The following is a 20,044-nucleotide window of genomic DNA, read 5'->3' as shown; positions in this document are numbered from 1 at the left end:
TTGAAGTTGAGTCTGGATGCCATGAGATCTATCTCCGGTGTCCCTCATCTGTTGCAAATCTCTGCAAACACTTTGGGATGAAGAGACCAATCCGCTTCCCAGTTGTCCACACCCGGGATGTGGATCGCAGACAGCGAACAGTTGTGGGTCTCCGCCCATTCCAGAATCAGGGATACTTCCCTCATGGCTAGGGAGCTTCTCGTTCCCCCCGATGGTTGATGAAAGCCACCGAGGTAATGTTGTCCGACTGGAATCTGATGAATTGGTATGAACCCAGGAGGGGTCAAGCCCTCAGAGTGTTAAAGATCGCTTGAAGTTCCAGGATATTGATCAGAAGAAACGACTCCTCCCGATTCCACCTGTTCTGTGCCTTCCTGGCACCCAAAACAGCTCCCCATCCTGAGAGGCTCGCGTCCGTAATCACAATCTCCCAGGATTGTCTCAGGAAGGATGTTCCCTGGGACAGCCGATCTAGACAGAGCCACCAAGAGAGGGATTCTCTCGACTGCATGGATATGAAGCCTATTATCGTTCCCAGGAACTCCACTCTGGAACTGGGAACCAGAGAACTCTTTCCTGAGTTTAACTTCCATCCATGAGATCGAAGAAGAAGTAGAAGAGCTCTTGAATGGTCCTCTGCCAGCCGGCAGGACGGAGCCTGGACCAGGATGTCGTCCAGATAAGGTGCTACTGCAATACCTCTGGATCTCACCACTGTGAGCAGAGCTCCCAGAACCTTCATAAAGACTCTTGGAGCAGTAGCCAGACCGAAGGGGAGAGCTACAAACTGGAAGTGCTGGTTCAGAAAAGTTAATCTTAGGAACTTGAAGTAATCCTTGTGTCTTGGCACATGAAGGTAAGCATCCTTCAAGTCTACCATAGTCATGACCTGCCCCTCTTGAACTAAGGGCAGGATGAACCTTATTATCTCCATTTTGAGCGATGGAACCGACAGAAACTTGTTTAATCACTTTAGGTCTAGAATCGGACGAAACGTGCCCTCCTTCTTTGGGACCACGAAAAGGTTTGAATAGTACCCTAGTCCTCTTTCTGCTAGAGGTACCGGTACAATTACTCCTACAGATGAGAGATCCCTCAATCACTCTAGAAAGGCATCTCGTTTCTCTGGTTTTGATGATAGATTTGACAAGAGGAATCTGCCCTGGGAGGGTGAGATTTGAAACCTATCCTGTAACCCTGGGCAATGACCTCCAAAACCCAAGGATCCTGCACGTTTCTCATCCAAGTCTCCGCAAAAAGAGATAGTCTGCCCCCTACGAGATCCAGAGACAGATCGGGGGCTGACCCTTCATGCCGATTTTGTCTTGGCGGGCATTGTGCTTTGCTTGGCTTTATTCCAAGACTGAGATGGTTTCCAAGGTCCCTTGGACTGCTCGGGCTTCGCGGCAGGCTGCTGTCATTGGGACTTGTCCAAATGAAAGGGCCAAAAATTAGGACCCTTAGGCTTATTCTTCTTATCCTGCGGTTGGAAAGCACCCTTGCCCCCCGTGACTGTGGATATGATAGAGTCAAGGCCTGAACTGAGAAGAACCTTTCCCTTAAATGGAAGGGAAAGTAATCTAGATTTGGATGTCATGTCAGCAGACCACGACTTCAACCACAGGGCCAGAACAGAAAAGCCTGATGTCTTGGCATTCAAGCGAATAATCTGCATATTTGCATCACAGATAAACAAATTAGCTACCCTCAGGGCCTTAATTCTTTCCTGTATCTCATAGAGGGGAGTCTCCACCTCGATCATATCTGACATAGAGTCACACCAATAGGTAGAGGCTCCCGCCACCGCAGCGACTGCCGCTGCAGGCTGAAATAAGAACCCTGTGTGCTGAAACATTTTTCTTAACAGGGTCTAGTTTCTTATCCATGGGCTCCTTAAACAATGAACTATCCTCGAGTGGGATAGTGGTGCACATAGCGAGCGTGGAGATAGCTCCATCCCACCTTAGGGACAGATCCCCACCATTCTAGCTGAGAGTCAGGAACCGGGAATAATATCCGGGAAGAAGGGGAGAAAGATGATCCAAGTCTCTCACATTCATTCTCAATAATATTCACCATCTTTACGTGAACTGGGAAAGTCGGGGGCACTACCCTGTCCTCATAAACTTTATCAAGCTTAGGAATAGAAGGTTCCTTGGGTAACTTCGGTTCCAGAGCCTCTAGAGTAGCCAACACCTCTTTTAATAAAAAGCGTAAGTGCTCCATCCTAAAGTCTGGTTCCTCCGCAGCCGGAGGTTTAGAGGCCACAGATTCCGACGCAGAGAAAGAGTCCTCCTAAGTATAGGAATCCTCTTCATCAGCGGATAATCTAGTTTTAGATACATCCAATGGAGTAGATGACCCCTGGGAAGGATAGCAATGTTTAACCTTTCGCTAGCGATTAGCAGGGCGAGGTAAAGCACTGAAGGCTGCAGACACCGCCGTTTGAAACTGATCAGCAAAATCTGGCGGCCACAGGGACCCTCCCGCAGGAGGATTAGTAGTGCACTGGGGAGCTGCATGTGTAATCGGAGATGATTGTAGGGAACGCACTTTGCGGGAAGGCTGACCCCACAGAGGTGGACGGCTCAGTGGTACTAAACATCCTGTTATTTTTAGATATCACTATTTTATCAAGGCATGTATAGCGTAGCCTCCTCACAATAAACACAGGCATTAGATTTAGGCAAAGAGGGAGTACCCTCTAACGCAAAGCTTTCCAAACTTTTCATGTCGGTGACACACTTTTTAAACCTACATAATTTCGTGACACAGTAACTCAGTTGTACTAGCAAACAGGAGGTTAAACTAACTTGTTTTAAAAAATACGGACACCTACATCAATTATATAATAACGAAATGCAGTACTGGGAGCTAGCTGCAAAAAAAACATAATTTATGTAAGAACTTACCTGATAAATTCATTTCTTTCATATTAACAAGAGTCCATGAGCTAGTGACGTATGGGATATACATTCCTACCAGGAGGGGCAAAGTTTCCCAAACCTTAAAATGCCTATAAATACACCCCTCACCACACCCACAAATCAGTTTAACGAATAGCCAAGAAGTGGGGTGATAAGAAAAAGTGCGAAGCATATAAAATAAGGAATTGGAATAATTGTGCTTTATACAAAAAAATCATAACCACCACAAAAAAGGGTGGGCCTCATGGACTCTTGTTAATATGAAAGAAATGAATTTATCAGGTAAGTTCTTACATAAATTATGTTTTCTTTCATGTAATTAACAAGAGTCCATGAGCTAGTGACGTATGGGATAATGACTACCCAAGATGTGGATCTTTCCACACAAGAGTCACTAGAGAGGGAGGGATAAAATAAAGACAGCCAATTCCTGCTGAAAATAATCCACACCCAAAATAAAGTTTAACAAAAAACATAAGCAGAAGATTCAAACTGAAACCGCTGCCTGAAGAACTTTTCTACCAAAAACTGCTTCAGAAGAAGAAAATACATCAAAATGGTAGAATTTAGTAAAAGTATGCAAAGAAGACCAAGTTGCTGCTTTGCAGATCTGGTCAACCGAAGCTTCATTCCTAAACGCCCAGGAAGTAGATACTGACCTAGTAGAATGAGCTGTAATTCTTTGAGGCGGAGTTTTACCCGACTCAACATAGGCAAGATGAATTAAAGATTTCAACCAAGATGCCAAAGAAATGGCAGAAGCTTTCTGGCCTTTCCTAGAACCGGAAAAGATAACAAATAGACTAGAAGTCTTACGGAAAGATTTCGTAGCTTCAACATAATATTTCAAAGCTCTAACAACATCCAAAGAATGCAATGATTTCTCCTTAGAATTCTTAGGATTAGGACATAATGAAGGAACCACAATTTCTCTACTAATGTTGTTGGAATTCACAACTTTAGGTAAAAATTCAAAAGAAGTTCGCAACACCGCCTTATCCTGATGAAAAATCAGAAAAGGAGACTCACACGAAAGAGCAGATAATTCAGAAACTCTTCTAGCAGAAGAGATGGCCAAAAGGAACAAAACTTTCCAAGAAAGTAATTTAATGTCCAATGAATGCATAGGTTCAAACGGAGGAGCTTGAAGAGCTCCCAGAACCAAATTCAAACTCCAAGGAGGAGAAATTGACTTAATGACAGGTTTTATACGAACCAAAGCTTGTACAAAACAATGAATATCAGGAAGAATAGCAATCTTTCTGTGAAAAAGAACAGAAAGAGCAGAGATTTGTCCTTTCAAAGAACTTGCGGACAAACCCTTATCCAAACCATCCTGAAGAAATTGTAAAATTCTCGGTATTCTAAAAGAATGCCAAGAAAAATGATGAGAAAGACACCATGAAATATAAGTCTTCCAGACTCTATAATATATCTCTCGAGATACAGATTTACGAGCCTGTAACATAGTATTAATCACGGAGTCAGAGAAACCTCTATGACCAAGAATCAAGCGTTCAATCTCCATACCTTTAAATTTAAGGATTTCAGATCCGGATGGAAAAAAGGACCTTGTGACAGAAGGTCTGGTCTTAACGGAAGAGTCCATGGCTGGCAAGATGCCATCCGGACAAGATCCGCATACCAAAACCTGTGAGGCCATGCCGGAGCTATTAGCAGAACAAACGAGCATTCCCTCAGAATCTTGGAGATTACTCTTGGAAGAAGAACTAGAGGCGGAAAGATATAGGCAGGATGATACTTCCAAGGAAGTGATAATGCATCCACTGCCTCCGCCTGAGGATCCCGGGATCTGGACAGATACCTGGGAAGTTTCTTGTTTAGATGAGAGGCCATCAGATCTATCTCTGGGAGCCCCCACAATTGAACAATCTGAAGAAATACCTCTGGGTGAAGAGACCATTCGCCCGGATGCAACGTTTGGCGACTGAGATAATCCGCTTCCCAATTGTCTACACCTGGGATATGAACCGCAGAGATTAGACAGGAGCTGGATTCCGCCCAAACCAAAATTCGAGATACTTCTTTCATAGCCAGAGGACTGTGAGTCCCTCCTTGATGATTGATGTATGCCACAGTTGTGACATTGTCTGTCTGAAAACAAATGAACGATTCTCTCTTCAGAAGAGGCCAAAACTGAAGAGCTCTGAAAATTGCACGGAGTTCCAAAATATTGATCGGTAATCTCACCTCCTGAGATTCCCAAACTCCTTGTGCCGTCAGAGATCCCCACACAGCTCCCCAACCTGTGAGACTTGCATCTGTTGAAATTACAGTCCAGGTCGGAAGAACAAAAGAAGCCCCCTGAATTAAACGATGGTGATTTGTCCACCACGTTAGAGAGTGTCGAACAATCGGTTTTAAAGATATTAATTGAGATATCTTCGTGTAATCCCTGCACCATTGGTTCAGCATACAGAGCTGAAGAGGTCGCATGTGAAAACGAGCAAAGGGGATCGCGTCCGATGCAGCAGTCATAAGACCTAGAATTTCCATGCATAAGGCTACCGAAGGGAATGATTGTGACTGAAGGTTTCGACAAGCTGTAATCAATTTTAGACGTCTCTTGTCTGTTAAAGACAGAGTCATGGACACTGAATCTATCTGGAAACCCAGAAAGGTTACCCTTGTTTGAGGAATCAAAGAACTTTTTGGTAAATTGATCCTCCAACCATGATCTTGAAGAAACAACACAAGTCGATTTGTATGAGACTCTGCTAAATGTAAAGACGGAGCAAGTACCAAGATATCGTCCAAATAAGGAAATACCACAATACCCTGTTCTCTGATTACAGACAGAAGGGCACCGAGAATCTTTGTGAAAATTCTTGGAGCTGTAGCAAGGCCAAACGGTAGAGCCACAAATTGGTAATGCTTGTCTAGAAAAGAGAATCTCAGGAACTGATAATGATCTGGATGAATCGGAATATGCAGATATGCATCCTGTAAATCTATTGTGGACATATAATTCCCTTGCTGAACAAAAGGCAATATAGTCCTTACAGTTACCATCTTGAACGTTGGTATCCTTACATAACGATTCAATAATTTTAGATCCAGAACTGGTCTGAAGGAATTCTCCTTCTTTGGTACAATGAAGAGATTTGAATAAAACCCCATCCCCTGTTCCGGAACTGGAACTGGCATAATTACTCCAGCCAACTCTAGATCTGAAACACAATTCAGAAATGCTTGAGCTTTCACTGGATTTACTGGGACATGGGAAAGAAAAAATCTCTTTGCAGGAGGTCTCATCTTGAAACCAATTCTGTACCCTTCTGAAACAATGTTCTGAATCCAAAGATTGTGAACAGATTTGATCCAAATTTCTTTGAAAAAACGTAACCTGCCCCCTACCAGCTGAACTGGAATGAGGGCCGTACCTTCATGTGAACTTAGAAGCAGGCTTTGCCTTTCTAGCAGGCTTGGATTTATTCCAGACTGGAGATGGTTTCCAAACTGAAACTGCTCCTGAGGACGAAGGATCAGGCTTTTGTTCTTTGTTGAAACGAAAGGAACGAAAACGATTGTTAGCCCTGTTTTTACCTTTAGATTTTTTATCCTGTGGTAAAAAAGTTCCTTTCCCACCAGTAACAGTTGAAATAATAGAATCCAACTGAGAACCAAATAATTTGTTTCCCTGGAAAGAAATGGAAAGTAGAGTTGATTTAGAAGCCATATCAGCATTCCAAGTCTTAAGCCATAAAGCTCTTCTGGCTAAGATAGCCAGAGACATAAATCTAACATCAACTCTAATAATATCAAAAATGGCATCACAGATGAAATTATTAGCATGCTGGAGAAGAATAATAATATCATGAGAATCACGATTTGTTACTTGTTGCGCTAGAGTTTCCAACCAAAAAGTTGAAGCTGCAGCAACATCAGCCAATGATATAGCAGGTCTAAGAAGATTACCTGAACATAGATAAGCTTTTCTTAGAAAAGATTCAATTTTTCTATCTAAAGGATCCTTAAACGAGGTACCATCTGACGTAGGAATGGTAGTACGTTTAGCAAGGGTAGAAATAGCCCCATCAACTTTAGGGATTTTGTCCCAAAATTCTAACCTGTCAGGCGGAACAGGATATAATTGCTTAAAACGTTTAGAAGGAGTAAATGAATTACCCAATTTATCCCATTCCTTAGCAATTACTGCAGAAATAGCATTAGGAACAGGAAAGACTTCTGGAATAACCGCAGGAGCTTTAAAAACCTTATCCAAACGTATAGAATTAGTATCAAGAGGACTAGAATCCTCTATTTCTAAAGCAATTAGTACTTCTTTAAGTAAAGAGCGAATAAATTCCATCTTAAATAAATATGAAGATTTATCAGCATCAATCTCTGAGACAGAATCCTCTGAACTAGAAGAGTCCAAAGAATCAGAATGATGGTGTTCATTTAAAAATTCATCTGTAGAGAGAGAAGATTTAAAAGACTTTTTACGTTTACTAGAAGGAGAAATAACAGACAAAGCCTTCTTTATGGATTCAGAAACAAAATCTCTTATGTTATCAGGAACATTCTGCACCTTAGATGTTGAGGGAACTGCAACAGGCAATGGTACATCACTAAAGGAAATATTATCTGCTTTAACAAGTTTGTCATGACAATTAATACAAACAACAGCTGGAGAAATAGCTACCAAAAGTTTACAGCAGATACACTTAGCTTTGGTAGATCCAGCAGGCAGTGGTTTTCCTGTAGTATCTTCTGGCTCAGATGCAACGTGAGACATCTTGCAATATGTAAGAGAAAAAACAACATATAAAGCAAAATAAATCAAATTCCTTATAAGACAGTTTCAGGAATGGGAAAAAAATGCCAAACATCAAGCTTCTAGCAACCAGAAGCAAATGAAAATGAGACTGAAATAATGTGGAGACAAAAGCGACGCCCATATTTTTTGGCGCCAAATAAGACGCCCACATTATTTGGCGCCTAAATGCTTTTGGCGCCAAAAATGACGCCACATCCGGAACGCCGACATTTTTGGCGCAAAATAACGTCAAAAAATGACGCAACTTCCGGCGACACGTATGACGCCGGAAACGGAAATGAATTTTTGCGCCAAAAAAATCCGCGCCAAAAATGACGCAATAAAATGAAGCATTTTCAGCCCCCGCGAGCCTAACAGCCCACAGGGAAAAAAGTCAAATTTTTGAGGTAAGACAAAATATGATAATTTAAAGCATAATCCCAAATATGAAACTGACTGTCTGGAAATAAGGAAAGTTGAACATTCTGAGTCAAGGCAAATAAATGTTTGAATACATATATTTAGAACTTTATAAATAAAGTGCCCAACCATAGCTTAGAGTGTCACAGAAAATAAGACTTACTTACCCCAGGACACTCATCTACATGTTTGTAGAAAGCCAAACCAGTACTGAAACGAGAATCAGTAGAGGAAATGGTAAATATAAGAGTATATCGTCGATCTGAAAAGGGAGGTAAGAGATGAATCTCTACGACCGATAACAGAGAACCTTATGAAATAGACCCCGTAGAAGGAGATCACTGCATTCAATAGGCAATACTCTCCTCACATCCCTCTGACATTCACTGCACGCTGAGAGGAAAACCGGGCTCCAACTTGCTGCGGAGCGCATATCAACGTAGAATCTAGCACAAACTTACTTCACCACCTCCCTTGGAGGCAAAGTTTGTAAAAACTGATTTGTGGGTGTGGTGAGGGGTGTATTTATAGGCATTTTAAGGTTTGGGAAACTTTGCCCCTCCTGGTAGGAATGTATATCCCATACGTCACTAGCTCATGGACTCTTGTTAATTACATGAAAGAAACACTGACTTCAGCTCAGCGTTTAAGCTGCCGCCTCAGAGCTCTGAGAGTTGCACTGACTGAGTTGCTGCAAACACACTGCTATCCCACTCACTGACTACACATGCAGTCACAAGCCGATTGAGGAGACTACATGTGCAGTCAGGAGCCAATGTGCCGCCAAAGCCGCCAATGGGAATAGTTTCAGTTCCCACTGAGCTGCACCAATAGGTTAAGATGATCTGTGACCCACTAGGTATCAATCACAAGTCAACCATGTGATATGCATAGCAAGCAGGCTGAAAGTCAGAAACCCCCCCAAAAAAATAAAAAAATTAAATGTAAAAAAAATTAAATTTAAAAAAAAATTGTGCTGAAGCAGGGACACACCTACACACTGCTGCCGACACACTAATGTGTCACGACACACAGTTTGGAAAGCACTGCTCTAACGCATCAGAGTCCTCCATAGCTTGCGCCTTTAATATTGACTATAGAAAAAATAAATGGCACCTTTTATACACCAATGGCCAGGGCACTCACCACCTCCTATGACCCAGGCCCACAGAGAAACCGCTTTGTCTCCTGCAACCGACGGTCAGGAAAAGGAAGAGAATGAGGCCACACCCGGTCACATGGAGTGCCATGCAGGACTGCCCCTGCAGCCGAGAAAAAGCGTGCCGAACTAAACAGGCTGCGCAGTTGATCAAAATGAAAGAACCTGCCTGTTCACACATTGCCAGAGCCACATCTCACACATGTTGCAGCAAAAAACACAATAAAGCAATCAGCGAAAAAAAGAGAAAAGAGCGTAACCCCACATCAAGGTAGAAGATTTGACTTTATTATGAACACTACATATGGTTAAAAACACTTACAAGATAAAAGTATTAACAGGCATGTATCCCAATCAGGGAACGAAGAAGCCCTCAGTGCGGTTCTGTTATTGCTGATGTAATCCAATGTGGGGATGCTGGGATCTTTCTCCGTTATACTCTCTTTTGCTTCTATTTCTCCAGAAGCAATACAAGGCTCCGCCCCCATCGCATTTTGTTCGCCATAAGCAAACTTTCTCAAGAGGAAATACAGTTCTAATTCACTCGACCCAGCGTCTCCTTAAATTTCCAGTGCTGAGTTCCCATTTGTTAATCAACAGCCAATCCAGTGAGTTAATCTGGACCGGCCTCTCTCCTTGGGCGTATCTATATGTGTTGTCATCATGACGTGGCCCAATCATATTTTTCAGAAAGCTTCCCACCCTATTTATCGTATCTGTGTCGTACAACTAAATGAAACTAAAGTTACAGCATATAACAGTATCTCAGAATTATCGATGTCTATTTATATCTGTTAACTAAAAAAATGCTGCATTTGTAACACATCTTAACATATACTGGGGCATATTTTGTGCTAATACATATTCGATATAAAACATTAATTTGATTAAAACAGAATTTCATCATATTAAAAGGGTATCTAAAACATAAAAAATACAATTAAGCATAAAATCATTATAATAATTTGCATATAAGAAAGACCACATTAAGAAACTGTACAAAAATTAATTAATATACAAAAATTTCATGATATGTATTATTCCTAAGAAATAAATCGTAATCATATCTACCCTGTTCACGGTTACTTTGTGGCTAATTTCCACATTTTCGTGTCATAAAAGCCTGCAGATCTAAATCTATGTTTAACCCTTTTGGGGACATACAATCTAACAAATGTATCCATTTAGTCTTGCATTGCCTAAGTTTCATTAACCTCTGGTGTTCATTACCTGCTGAAGCTGGTATGACTTCTAGAATTCTAACTGAAAGGGTTTTAGGGTTTTATCCATGTGTTGTTTTAAAGTGTTCTGATACACTATGATTCTTATAGCCCCTTCTAATATTTTCTATGTGTTCGTATATGCCGTGCTTGACCTTCTTTTTGGTCCTGCCCACATAGATTTTATCACACTCGCAGGCCAGACAATATACCGCATACACGGACACACAGGAGGCCTTATCTCTAATTTTAAAATCTTTGGTTTGATCCCAATTACTAATGGTATCCCCCTTTTTTACCAATACGATAAAAGTTTAGTCCAAAAAGCGAGAGATAACAGTAAAAGTAGAAAAGATCTGATGGTAAATAAGACGAAAAAACATCTGATACTAACAAAAAAAGAAAAATGGGAGCCAAGTTCATCACAATATATAACCTGGGGGCTTGTAACTTGTAATACTAGCACACATTAGCGTGCACTGGTATTACTCAGAGGAGCAGAAATATCACTTTCACGAAAGTGATATTTTGCTCTCCATTTGTAATCTAGCCCTAAATGTTAAAGAGCCCTACAAAATCACTTAAATAAAAAGTATAAATGCCTATGTATTTTTGGTGAAATGGACATGGGCATAATTACAGTGGTCTCAAATGTCCCACCAAGGTCCTAAAAACAGAAGTGGCATCACTCAACCTGCATCATGTCTGGCCGCTCTGTGTGCCCCCCTGCAAAACAGGGCTCATAGTGTAGGGAAAGTGCATGATTTGCCTTTACAATATGGTGTCAGGGTTTCCACCATGGCTACCAGGTTGTTGCTGTACAGAAAAAACTTGCCATGATATTTGTAAAGAAAGGATTTGCATAACCCCTGGAACAGTATTACCAAGGGGAAGGATGAATTCATAGAGTAGGGTGTTGTTGAAATAGGGGGTCCTGATACAGTTATTGACCCAGGAAGTCTAGATTCGCCACCAGAAATGGCGTTCCATATTTCTATGGTTTATCAGGGGATCACTATTGCTGTATATATACAAATACACATATTATAGTTTGTAACTCAGGAGTTTGCGGGCATTCTCAGTGACTGGAAAGGTAGGAAATGTGAATTCAATTTATTAATAAGTTGTGACTATTAAGGGCCAGATTACAAGTGGAGCTCTAAATATCGCTTTCACAAAAGCAATATTTGTGCTTCACTAATACCAGCGCATGCTAATGTGCTCCATTAAAGTCTATGGGGAGAAGTTAACGTGGTCATAATATCCGAAGTCCTGATGTTAGTGCGCGCCATGTTTCTTTTGCAGGCAAACAATTACTTTCAACGTAATACATGCACTAACCCACACGCATTAAAGGGACACTCAAGTCAAAATAAACATTTATGATTCAGAAAGAGCATGCAGTTTTAAGACACTTTCCAATTTAGTTCCATTATCAATATTTAAAGTCTTTTTATATGAGCACCTTTTGGGGAACAAAATCTTACAAAGCATGTGCACAAGCTCACAAGGTATACGTACACTAGTCTGTGATACAGGGAGATGGAAAATGAGAGAAAAAATACATTTGTCAGAATAAAATCTACTGTTTATTTGAAATTCAGAGTAGGTGTTAAATAATTGTCTATTATGCATTTGTTAATTATGCAATTCTACTGCATTGAGTGGTCCTTTAAAACCCTTTGAGTGCTAATGACGGCTCTGAGCTGTCACAGAATTTCCCACTCTGGTGCTAATGACGGCCCTGAGCCATCATGAGCACTCTCCCACCTTGAGGGAGATCTGGGGGCTCCCACCCTCTCCTACCCCGGCGATCATGCCGGTAGAGTGACAGGCATCGCCAGGGCTTCCCGTTTTGCGTGGTGACGTCACGCGCAATAACGTGATGACGTTACTGTGCAACTTTATTTATACTTAACAATGTTAAGTATAGGATCAGGGGGCATGCTGCTTAGAAGCCTGTATCTCAGGCATCTAAGTAGCTACAGAACCCCAAGTAATTGCCTAAACTTTCCAACAGTGTAAGACTTGGGGGTCTGAGAAAAATAAAAAAAAAAGTTAAAAAAAAATTGTTCCAAAAAAAAACAAAACATTAAAAAATCTTAGTACCCAGGTGGGAAAGTGCTTAGCACTCAAAGGGTTAAAAGTTTACTTCCAGCTGTATTAGCATGTATGTGTGTAATTGTTGCAATTACAAATGTTTAGGCATTCTCATGTTTATTTATTTTGTTTGTATTGGTATGACACAAAAAAGTGGAGAAAAAAAGCCAAATCTGACACATTCCACGCAAAACTCCAAAAATGGACTGGACAAAATTATTGGCACCTTCTCAAAATTGTAAGAAATAATTGCATTACAAGTTTGTGATGCTCCTGTAATTTGTAACTTAACTCACCTATATCAATTAACAGTGCTGACAATATAGAAATCACACCGGCAACCAGTTAAAATGGTGAAAAACATACTCTCTGTGTGCCACACTGAGCATGGAGAAGAGAAAGAGCAGCAAAAAATTGTCTGAGGATTTGAGAACAAAAAATTGTGGAAAAGCATTGACAATCTTAAAGTTACAAGTCCCATCTTCAGAAATCTTAATATTCCTGTGTCCACTTTGCGCAACATTGTCAAGAAGTTTACAGCCCATGGCACCGTAGCTAATCTCCCTGGACGTGGACGAAAGAGAAAAAACATAATTTATGTAAGAACTTACCTGATAAATTCATTTCTTTCATATTAGCAAGAGTCCATGAGCTAGTGACGTATGGGATATACATTCCTACCAGGAGGGGCAAAGTTTCCCAAACCTTAAAATGCCTATAAATACACCCCTCACCACACCCACAAATCAGTTTAACGCATAGCCAAGAAGTGGGGTGATAAGAAAGGAGCGAAAGTATCAAAATAAGGAATTGGAAGAATTGTGCTTTTACAAAAAAATCATAAGCACCACAAAAAAGGGTGGGCCTCATGGACTCTTGCTAATATGAAAGAAATGAATTTATCCATAAGCTAGTGACGTATGGGATAGCAGATACCCAAGATGTGGAACTTCCACGCAAGAGTCACTAGAGAGGGAGGGATAAAATAAAGACAGCCAATTCCGCTGAAAAATTAATCCACTACCCAAATCAAAAGTTTCAATTTTTATAATGAAAAAAACTGAAATTATAAGCAGAAGAATCAAACTGAAACAGCTGCCTGAAGTACTATTCTACCAAAAACTGCTTCTAAAGAAGAGAAAACATCAAAATGGTAGAATTTAGTAAAAGTATGCAAAGAAGACCAAGTCATTGCTTTGCAAATCTGATCAACAGAAGCTTCATTCTTAAAAAGCCCAGGAAGTAGAAACTGACCTAGTAGAATGAGCCGTAATCTTCTGAGACGGGGATTAACCCGACTCCAAATAAGCATGATGAATCAAAAGCTTTAACCAAGATGCCAAAGAAATGGCAGAAGCCTTCTGACCTTCCTAAAACCAGAAAATATAACAAATAGACTAGAAGTCTGTCTGAAATCTGAATAGCTTCAACATAATATTTCAAAACTATTAACACATTCAAAGAATGTAAGAATCTTTCCAAAGAATTCTTAGGATTAGGACACAATAAAAAGACAATAATTCCTCCACTAATGTTGTTAGAATTCACAACTTTAGGTGAAAATTGAAATGAGGACAGCAAAAACAACCTTATCCTGATGAAAAATCAGAAAAAGGAGATTCACAAGAAAGAACAGATAATTCAAAAACTGTTCTAGCTGAAGAGATGTCTAAAAAGAACAATACTTTCCATGAAAGTAATTAATGTCCAAAGAAAGCATATGCTCAAACAGAAGAGCCTGTAAAGCCTTCAGAATCAAATTAAGTCTCCAAAGAGGAGAAATTGGCTTAATGACAGGCTTGATACGAACCAAAGCCTGAACAAAACAATGAATATCAGAAAGATTTAGCAATTCTTACTGTGAAACAGCACAGGAAAAGCAGATATTTGTCCTTTCAAGGAACTTGCAGACAAAAACCTTATAAAGAAACTAAAAAATCCTAGGAATTCTAAAAGAATGCCAAGAGAACTCATAAGAAGAGCATCATGAGATGTAAATCTTCCAAACTCGATAATAAATCCTACTAGACACAGATTTACGAGCCTGCAACATAGTATTAATTACTGAGTCAGAGAAACTTCTATGACTAAGTACTAAGCATTAAATTTTCATACCATCAAATTAATAATTTGAATTCCTGATGAAAAAAAATGAATGTTAAGATATAAGGTCTGGCCTTAATGGAAGTAACCAAGATTGGCAACTGAACATCCGATCAAGAACCATATACCAAAACCTGTGTGGCCATGCTAGAGCCACCAGCCACACCAAAGATTGCTCTCTGATGATTTTGAAAATCACTCTTAAAAGAAGAACCAGAGATGAAAAAATATAGGCAGATTGATAATTCCAAAGAAGTGTCAATGCATACACTACTTCTGCCTGAGGATCCCCGGACCTGAATAGGCCCCTGGGAAGTTCCTTGTTTAGATGAGATGCCATCAGATCTATTTCTGGAAGCCCTTACATCTGAAAAATTGAAAAACATATCTGGTTAAAGAGACCATTCTCCCGGATGTAAAGCTTGATTAACAGAGACAATCCGCTTCCCAATTGTCTATACCTGGGAAAAAAACCACAGAAATTAGATAGGAGCTGGATTTAGCCCAAGCAAATATCCGAGATACTTCTGTCACAGCCTAAGGACTGATAGTCCCACCCTGATGATTGACATACACCACAGTTGTGACATTGTCTGTCTGAAAAAAACAATAAATGTCTCTTCTTCAAAAAGAAACCAACTGAAGAACTCTGAGAATGCACAGAGTTCCAAAATATCAAATGGTAATCTCGCCTCCTGAGATTTCCAAACCCCTTGTGCTGACAGAGATACTCAGACAGCCTCCCAACCTAAAAGATTCGCATCTGTAGAGATCATGGTCCAGGTTGAAAGAACCGAAGAGACCTGTAGAACTAAATGATGGTGATCTTAACCACCAAATCAAAGATAGTTAAACATTAGGATTCAAAGATATAAAAAGTGATATCCTAGAATCCCTGCACCATTATTCAGCATAAAAAACTGGAAGGTTTCCTATGAAATGAGCAAAGGGAATCGAATCCAATGCGGCAGCCACAAAAGCTAAAACTTCCATGCATATATAGCAACTTGAAGGAAATAATAGAGACTGAAGGTTCCGACAAATGGAACCTAATAAACTCGTCACTTGTCTGTTAGAGACTAAAACATTGACACAATCTATCTGGAAACCTAAAAAAGGTGACCCTTGTGTGAGGAATCAAGGAGCTTTTGATAAAAAGATCCTCTAATCATGTCTTGAAGAAACAACAAAGTTGAATAGTATGAGATGCCGCAAAACGAAAAGACTGAGCCAGTACCACGATACCGTCCAAATAAGGAACACTTGAGAACCTTAAAAATTTTCTTAGAGCTGTCGCTAGACCAGAAGGAAAAGCAACAAATTGGTAATGCTTGTCAAAAAAAGAGAATCTCAGAAAATAAAAATAATCTGAATGAAAACAGAAAATTAAGATATGCATCTATTGTATCTATTGTAAACAAATAATGCCATCACTGACCAAAAAGGCAGAATAAACCATATAAACACTATTCTAAAAGATGGTACACTTATATGACAATTCAAAAAGATTTTCTATCTTTGGAACAATGAATAGTCTTGAATAAAACCCTAAAACCCAGTTCCTAAAATGAAACTGGAATAAATACCCCAGAAAACTCCAGGTCTGAGCAGTGCTTGAGCCCCAACGGGTGACCAGCCGCACTTCACCAGTACCCAAAACATATAGGTCTGAAACACACTTCAGGAAAGTGTTAGTCTTACTGGAATAGCTGGAATATGATAGAGAAAAAAGACTTCTCACAGACGGTTTTACTCTGAATCCTATTCTGAACCCAAAGTCTAAGAAGTTTGGACCGAATAGAACCAAACAAATTTCAAAAAAGTCTTAACCTGCCCCTTACCAGCCAAGCTGGAATAAGAACCGCACCTACATGCAAATTTGGGGAGCTGACTTTGAACTTTTAAAAGGTTTAATTGAATGAAGAAAAAAACTTCCAATTATAAACATGTTACTTGGGGAAGAATTCAGGATTCCGTTCCTTAGTAAGAACAGAAAACTAATATAAGCTTAAAGAACTCTTAGAACTCAATTTTGAAGCCCAGAGTAACAGTTAAAGAATTGAATCCAATTATGAACCAAATAATTGATTATCTTTGAAAAAAAGAAATATGGATTTTAGAAATCAAATTAGCATTCCAAGATTAAAATCACAAAGTTCTTCTAGCTAAAATAGCTAAAGACATAGATTAAACCTCATTTGCGAAAATATTTAATAAAATGACAACACAAATGAAATTCTTAGCATGTTAATCAAGTTAAAGGACCAGTCAACACACTGGACTTGCGCAATCAACAAATGCAAGATAGCAAGACAATGCAATAGCACTTAGTCTGAACTTCAAATGAGTAGTAGATTTTGTCCTTTTAACAATGCTAAACAAATCATAATCCGATACTTGATCTTAAAGTATCCAACCAGAAAGATGAAGCAATTGCAACATCAGCCAAATAAATTACAGGTCTAATAAAAGTACCTGAAAATAATTTTCCTTAAATAAGATACAACCATCTGAAGGAAAAAAATAATTACTATTTGCTATAAGAATAATAGTATATTTAGCAGGAGTAGAGATAGCCCCATTAACTTGGGGAATCTTTCCTCAAAACTAACTGCCGGCAAAGAATACAATTTAAAAACCTTAAAGAAGGACTAAAAGAAAATTCTCAGCCTATTCCATTCCCTAGTATCAGGAACTGGAAAAAACCTCTGAAGAAATCACAGAAGATAAATAAGCAGAATTTAAATGTTAGCTAGTCTAAAAAATCCAAAGAACTAGTTACTTCAATTTCCAAAATAATCAACACCTTTTGAACAAAGAACAAATGTACTCTATTAAAAAATAAAAAAGTAGATTTGTTAGTGTTAATATCTGATGAAGACAAATTCTGAATGAGAAAAAAACACCACCAGAGAAGGATAATTCATTATGTTGTTGGTCATTTGAAACTTCATCAACTAAAAAAGAAGTTTGAAAAAGACCTAAAAATTTATTAGAAGGCGGGATGTCAGACAAAGCCTTTAAAATAGAATCAGAAAAAAATTCTTATAAATTTCTAAGTATATCTTGTACATAAGATGTAAAAAGAATAGCAATATATAAAGCATAAATACTAATGGATTCTGCATGTAAAAGTTTATCATGATAACTTATTACAAACCATAGCTAAAGATAAACATTCATAACATTTAAAATAAATGAACTTAGCTTTGGTAGGACTGATCTCAGTCAACAGGAATCCCTCAGCATGTTCTGATCCAGGAACAGTGTATGGAAAATCTTGCAATATGTAATAAAAAAACAACAACATATAAAGCAAAATTATCAAATTCCTTAAATGACAGTTTCAGGAATGGGAAAAAATGCAAAGCAAACAAGCCTCTAGCAACCAGAAGCAACAAAAAAGTGAGACTTAAATAATGTGAGAAAAAGTGGAACAAGTATGACGCCCACATTTTTGGCGCCAAGTATGACACCCACATTATTGGAGCTAAGTACAACGCCCATATTTTTTGGCGCCAAGTATGACGCCACATCCTCTGTCGCCGAAAACGACGCCCACATTTTTTTGCGCAAAAAAAGTCTGAACACATATGCGTCAAAACATGACGTAACAACGAACAAACTTCCGGCGTCAACTACGGCGCCGGAAATGACAAAATTTTGCGCCAAAAAAGTTTGCGCCAAGAATGACGCAATAAATTGAAGCATTTTCTGCCCCTGCGAGCCTAACAGCCCGCAGGGAAAAAAGTCAATTGAAAATTTTCAAGGTAAGAAAAAAATATTTATTTATATGCATTATCCCAAATAATGAAACGGACAGTCTGAATGAAGGAATACTGATTATCCTGAATCATGGCAAATATAAGTTTAAACACATATATTTAGAACTTTACATATAAAGTGCCCAACCATAGCTTAGAGTGTCACAAAAATAAGACTTACTTACCCCAGGACACTCATCTACATATAGTAGATAGCCAAACCAGTACTGAAATGAGAATCAGTAGAGGTAATGGTATATAAGAGTATATTGTCGATCTGAAAAGGGAGGTAGGAGAAGAAATCTCTACGACCGATAACAGAGAACCTATGAAATAGATCCCCTAGAGGAAGACCATTGTATTCAAATAGGCAATACTCTCTTCACATCCCTCTGACATTCACTGCACTCTGAGAGGAAAACCGGGCTTCAGCCTGCTGCGAAGCGCATATCAACGTAGAATCTAGCACAAACTTACTTCACCACCTCCATGGGAGGCAAAGTTTGTAAAACTGAATTGTAGGTGTGGTGAGGGGTGTATTTATAGGCATTTTAAGGTTTGGGAAACTTTGCCCCTCCTGGTAGGAATGTATATCCCATACGTCACTAGCTCATGGACTCTTGCTAATTACATGAAAGAAATGTATCAAAGATTGCAACAAAGGATTGTTCGAATGGTGGATAAAGAACCTCAATCAACTTCCAGACAAATTCAAGCTGACCTTCAGGCACAGGGTACAAATGTGTCAGCTTGCACTATACGTCACCATCTGAATGAAAAGGGACGCTATGGTAGGAGACCCAGGAGGACCCCACTGCTGACACAAACATAAAAAAAGCCAGATTGGAGTTTGCCTGAGGAAGCCAAAATCCTTTTGGGAGAAACGTTTTTCACTGCAAAAGCTATAAAATTGTGGAACTCATTACCAAAGGAGGTAGTGAATGCCAATACCCTAGATACATTTAAAATAGTCTGGATACATTTCTGTATATAAACAAAATTTATGGATATGATTGCTAGTATTAAATGGGTCACTTTTTAGTGGGGTTATTTAAGCTTAACTCAAATTTTTTATAAGTATTTTAGATTTGTATAGGTTGAACTCGATGGACTTCAGTCTTTTTTCAACCTTATCTACTATGTTACTATGAGAATGTGCTGTAGACAGACAAAACAAAAATACAGATTTTTGGTAAAGCCCATCATTCTATGATTTTAAAGAAAAGAATACAGTCCCTACAGTCAAACATGGTGAAGGTTCACTGATCTTTTGGGGTTGCTTTGCTGCTTCAGGCACTGGATGTCTTGAATGTGTGCATGGCATTATGAAATTTGAAGACTACCAAAGAATTCTGTGGTGCAATGTAGGGCCCAGTGTCAGAAAGTTGGGTCTTCGTCAGAGGTCATGGGTCTTTCAGCAGGACAATGACCCAAAGCACACATCAAAAAGCACCCAGAAATGGTTTAAGACAAAGTGTTGAAGAGTACTGAACTGGCCAGCAATGAGTCCAGATCTCAATCCCATAGAGCACCTGTGGAGTGGTCTCAAAACAGCAGTTGGGAAAAGG

Source organism: Bombina bombina, chromosome 2, assembly GCF_027579735.1.
Source record: "Bombina bombina isolate aBomBom1 chromosome 2, aBomBom1.pri, whole genome shotgun sequence".
Lineage (NCBI taxonomy): Eukaryota > Metazoa > Chordata > Amphibia > Anura > Bombinatoridae > Bombina > Bombina bombina.
Note: the sequence above shows the minus strand (reverse complement) of the source record.